At 47.9% G+C, this 5,825-nt stretch overlaps 1 long non-coding RNA gene across 2 annotated transcripts; it reads right to left on the minus strand.

Moving 5' to 3' along the window:
* Positions 1-214: 214 nt before the first annotated feature.
* Positions 215-4,102, minus strand: 4930556L07Rik (RIKEN cDNA 4930556L07 gene). 2 transcript variants are annotated; one of them, NR_138569.1, is made up of 3 exons: positions 4,001-4,102; positions 2,375-2,613; positions 215-1,463 (listed from the first exon to the last, which is right to left on the minus strand). It is a non-coding gene; the product is annotated as an RIKEN cDNA 4930556L07 gene (long non-coding RNA). The 2 variants fall into 2 exon arrangements; NR_138568.1 differs by having other exon boundaries at positions 3,915-4,102.
* Between the last annotated feature and the right edge of the window lie 1,723 nt (positions 4,103-5,825).

Here is a 5,825-nt window from a genome sequence, read left to right on the forward strand (position 1 = left end):
GGAAGTGTAAGCAAAACAAACCCTTTCTCTAACAAGTTGCTTTTGACCACAGTCTTTCATCACAGCAATAGAAACCCTAACTAACACACCTGACAGGATTACCATTGATAAGATTTCCAGGATGCAGGAAGACAGGATGCCTTATTGAAAACCAAGTTAGCAGCCTGGGGAAAGGAATGAGTCCCAACTCAGGGCCATACGCACTCTGGCTATAAGCCTGGTTCATTGTTACTTTTATCTACATACGAAAGGAATATTATTTCCCAGTGGCAGCCTTTGTAACAAGTGTGTGCTGGAATTATGGCTCCTCAGCTGGTGAGAAGCTGCCATGAGGGGCTCTTGTCCCTTCCTCTGTCCCCATAGTTTCCATCTTGCCTCAGTGAGAGGTGTGTGGGTAATGGGAGCGGCTCTGGTTTTGAGATGGTGATAACCATGCCAGGGAGGGCAGAATTCCACAGTAGCTTTTGACAGCCTTCATCATTTCTACCTGTTCCCCACCACTGGCCGCCTTCTCCACCTTACCCCGAGGCTCATCTGCTTAAATTGGTCCCCGGCTGGTGGTGCTTTGTGATGGAGCCTGTGGAACCTTTGGAAGAATAGATGTCACTGGAGAAAGGATTTAGGAGGCCCAACGCAGTTATAATCATCTTCTCTGCCTCATTACCCACCTTGTTGTGAGTTAGTTGCGCTCCAGGCTCCTGTGGCTAGAGACAGAAGCTAATCTCACCGCCATTCCTTTCCAAGGAAACAGAGACAAAATAAACCCTCTTTCCTCAAGTGGCTTCCTGCCCGGTTAATATCTCGTGGTAAACACCGGATAGTATGAATAACTAATAAGCATTCTAAGTCCATCCCTCTAACAGCATTTGTCCGAGTCTGCGGGAATCCACCCCTGAATTCTGAAGTCAACGCAGGAAAGATCCATATACTGTGAGCTATTTTGAAGGCATCGGTTGGGGGGACTTCGGGAAGGGCTAGAAAGAGGGAAGAGCCCAAGACAGGAACAGAGAAATAAGTACAAGCATGCAAAACCCCTCCTTACCCCGAGGCTCATCTGCTTAAATTGGTCATCTGCAGGGACTTTGGAAGGCCCATGTAGAGGCGAGGGAAGCCACTAGGGGGCACCCTTATCCACACAAAAGCTCAGGAAAGGGGCGGGGCATGCATCTTTATACTGCTTTGTTCTTTCAGGTGGTTTCCACAGAACCCTTGGAGGGTCACACTAATACTTCAGGAGGTTCACATAACCCCAGGAGGCTTGTCCACATTGCGGCCTTCAGCTCTGCGTGTCACTTGACTTCAGGAGAGGCAGGTCTTAAGGGATCCTGGTGCTTTGCCTCTGAAAGTACCCTTTCTGGGGCTCATCACTGAAGATGAACAAACAGGAGGGAGAGAGGTGATGGTTTCCTTGGCTGCTTTTATAAGAATCAGCCACTGATGTCTACAGCCCGGTTAAAGGACAACTGTCAGGGGGAAAAGAACTAAGATCACAACTCTTACAGAGCTACGAAAACAATTACATTGCAAGATTTTACTTCACTTGTTAAAACCATGAGGGAACCACACAGATGTTATAATGGTCTGAAGGAATTGAATTATAAAGGCTAACTCTGTTTTTTGCACAAAGGGGAATAAAAAGATGCTGCCAGATAAGACAGAGTTTACACAGCTATAGTTATCCATAATTTTCTGGGGCGGGGGTCTGTTGCATCAAGAGTAAGGGACAGGCTTGGAGAATTCCAGATTCTTATCCTGGTCAAATGAAGCACTTCTCAGCTTCTCTGGGCCTTGGTTTTCTCCTCTGTAAAATGGGGCTACTAACTGATTTCCCTTCCCGGTTGTTGAGGAGATGGAATGAGCCACTAGCTGCTTAGAAGGAGGCGTGTGATATATAAGCAAGCTTTTACTCCCTTTCCCCTGGCTCCTTAACATCCTCGCCAGGACCCTCCATCCCTGAATCAGGCACCTTGTTTTGGATTCCCTCATTCCATCCTCTGCACTTCCCATGATGAGAGAGACTCTGAGTAGCATACCAAACTCACAAAGGGGGTGGCACTTTAAAGATGCTATAAAACCAACCACAATAGAGACCTAACTGGTAATTGAATCCGGTAATGCCCCAGGCATGGTTTGGAACTGCAAGTGCACCCTGAGGTTACAGTGAGCCTGACCTGTGTAGCCATAGTGCAAAGGGAGATGAGGGATGGGCCATGAGGTCAGAGAGGTAATAACAGGGAATCCTGATATTACAAGGGCCTTAAAGGGCAAGGCAAGGGATGACTGATTCTCTTGAGTGTATGTGTGACTCACACAGCTCTCCCTCTCTCCTCTCTTCCTCTGCCCTTCCCCACACCCAGGGAGTTGGAGAGCTCACCTCCTGAACGCTACTTTCTTCACTTCTTCCACTTACTGCACGGCTGCTAAGCTTCCAGACCAGAGCAGCCTGGGAAAGGCCTGGCAGGTGGCATGGCTGTGGTGAGTCACGGCAACTAGCTGGCAGGAATGGATCAGGGATGGCTTCTAGACGTTAGCACATGCACTCCAGACCATCCAGCACCACCATAGTTTCCGTCTTGCTTACATGGTGGCAAACAGGGCCAGCCTGGCTGGACTCTAACAAAAAGAAAGGAAAAGACATAGCTCACTGAGGGGTCAAACCTCAGTCCATGGTGAGGGTAAGTGGGATGGACAGAGACTAGCCTCCTCTGCCGCAGTATTCTCGTTCCTTGTCTATAGAGAGACTTAGTTTGAAAAGAATGACAATTCGAGCTGGTGTGTTAAAAAGTGGACTTAGTGGCTTCTGTAACAAAACTGCCCTAAGGAGAAAGCACACCAGGCAAGGTTAAGGGTCGAGGGGACTGGGGGAGGGGCGAGGGGATGTGCTTTAGCCAAGAAGGCCACACTGACAGGGACCCAGTAAAGACCCAGTGATGAATGGAGTCAGGTGCTGACATAGGCAGGGGGACTAGCAGCTACAAAGGTCCCAAGGTACAAGGATGCCTGACATGTGCGGCCAGAGTAAGAGGGAGGCAAGGGATGAGACTTGGAGTCAGAAGTAACAAATATTATCTGGGTCTTGTAGGGTCAAGGAAAGGAATGGGAATTTCATGTGCCGAAAACCATTAAGTTCCTGCAGGCTTTGCTGATGAGGGGGATTGAGGAAAGGAGTCAATGGTGGAGGGGCCTAGATATGGAACAAGGATCACCACTGGCAACCAGCCTGGCCCTCAGTTCTGGGGTGAACAGATGAGGAGCCAGAGGGAGGACTGGTGCCTGGTTATGTAACAATGTTGGTCAGGGACCTTGCTGTTGATAACTGCTGTGCCACCTCTCCGAGTCACCTAAAACCCCAGCTGCTCAGACTGTGCCGGAACATGTTGCTGCCTGCCACCATCCGCCATCCTCTGGGTGGTAGGCCTTCCCTGTGGCTTAGCCTCAGGGGAGGATCATAGCTTCATGGGAATGAATATACAGAAGATACTCCAAGCTCCATGAAAAACCAAAATCTGAAGAAGGCATAGGAAAAGCCAATGGCTCCACTTTACAGATCAGGAAACTGAGGCACAGTGATAGGGAGTGGGGCACTAAGGCTCAGAGATGCCTTAGCTGGACAGAAGTAAAGCTGGGGTTTTACTTCCTGGTTCCCCAAACCTGTGTTTCTTGCTCAATTCTGAGACAAAAATCCTGGTATATATATGTTGTGTGACAAAACTTTTCCTGGGGAGATGAAACACACTCACCTAGTCACTCCAGACAGAGAACCCATGACAGGCCAAAGTACAGATATCCCCAAAGTCTAACTTGGTGAACCAATGAGTTTTATTGGAGTTTATAGGCATATGAGGGAGAGGTTATTCACAGGAGCAGAAATGACTCTAAGACCCAAGGCCCATCAAGGCATCACCAAGGCCCACCCCAGGATGAGAGACAGCTCACACAGCTGGAGGCAGCTCTACAGCTTGGAGAATGTCCTTTCTAGGTGGCTCAGTGGGCTTTGAACCTCTTTCAGATGGCTCTTCTTGTCTGAATCTTCTTCGTAGCTTTTCTCCTCTCAGAATCTTTGTAGTGCAGCTGGTCTGGAGTTGTCTTGACAGTTGGGCTCGGAATCCTCTGGTAGGGAGGGGCCGAGTGAGTCTGGTCAGTTCCAGGGAGTTCCTGAAGCTGTGTGGTTGTTGTTTACTTCCTTTAAGGAGCAGGGAGGAATGCTTTGGTCTGGGAGGAGGCTGGTACACCACCCAGCCCCACAGCCCGGCTCTGCTTTGTCCTCCAACCCCACCCACAGCTGGGTGGGAGCTTTGACAATGCACATCACCTCTCTGGTAGTGACCTGGCTGGGTGAAGATTTGGGAGCTGTGTACGAGGCAATTCCAGGAACTAAGGGAACTAAGGAAGTTTGGACGGTGGAGTTGAGGATTCAGGGACTCCTTACCTGTCGGTGCAGGAGCTGGGAAGGGAGCTGGCAAGTTTGGCCCAGTGCCCTGAGATTGTCTGATAGTGCTGGGATTTGTGGGGAAGTGGTGGTGCCAGTTTAATAAGGCAGTAGAGGGCAGAGGCAGGAGCAGAGACTGAACACCTCTCCATCAGAAAAGCAACAGGAAAGCTGGAAAGCATGGTCAGAAACAACCTTTTTTTTTTTCAGAACTTTTTTAATTAGTCAAAGGCTTGTAGTAATTGAGGGATCATTTGTTCGAGAAAGAAGGCTAAGGGACTAGGAAGATGACTCGATTGGATTTTAAAATTAGTTTGTTTTACAAACATGAAGATCTGAGTTTGGATCTCCAGCGCCCTTGTGAAAAGTTTGGCACGGTGCATATGCCTCTAATCGCAGAGCTTGTGAGGGGAAGACCGGATGATCCTCTGGCTTTGTGGCTGGCTAGTCTATAGCAGATCAGTGAGCTCTAGGTTCAGTGAGAGGCATGAGAGTGATGGAAAAAGGACACCCGACATTGACCTCTGATCTCCACAGGTGCACACACATATGCACATACACACATACACACACACACACACACACACACACACACACACACACATACACAAAGAAAGAAGGCTAAGTGTGAGTTGAAGCAATGACTTTTGTGGATTCTTGCCCCATTTCCATGTTCCTTATTAGAATGTTGTGATAGTTTGGGAAATTGACAGCCCACAACCATGGTAAAAAAAAAAAAAAAAACCATCCTGACAGCATGAAGACACAGATGGGGTAAGATGACCTTCAAGGCCTAAGAACTGACATTATTCATCTTATCTGGGGAGTCTCTGGAAGCTGCCACTTGCAAGGCTGTTTTATTACGTGACTCCCAACTTATCCACTACAGAAGGCCTTTTGCTGAGTCTTTTTTTCTGGGGAATATTTGTCAAGGCATTTACAAGCAGTTGTGAAACTTTGGGACTACTTTGGTGGCAGATAAAATTTGGGGAGAACAATAGGCTAAACAAAAACAATAAATTGAATAACTGGAGAATGAGAAACTTCATAGGAGCTTCAGAAAGCTCTGACCAGTTACTGGGAATCTATGAGACTATATGCTTGCAGGACTGTGAGGTGCCCACACTCAGGCACAGACCCAGAAAAGGGTCTTACGCTTTCTGCGGAAGCATGGAATGAAAGTCCAGCAGGTAACCAATTGCCTGGCTGAGTTCTGAAAGCATACACAAAGAACCTCTGCATAGACAGGATAACTTACAAGTTCCAAGTATTTAAGGAAATCTCTACCCAATCATTGACGAAAGTAACTGAGCACACCAAAGGATGCAGACCTTACAGAATATGTTCAGAGAATTCAATAAAGCAAAGAACACATCCAGGGGAGGAAAGAACAGCT

Source organism: Mus musculus, chromosome 2 (genome assembly GCF_000001635.26).
Source record: "Mus musculus strain C57BL/6J chromosome 2, GRCm38.p6 C57BL/6J".
In the NCBI taxonomy this organism is placed as follows: domain Eukaryota; kingdom Metazoa; phylum Chordata; class Mammalia; order Rodentia; family Muridae; genus Mus; species Mus musculus.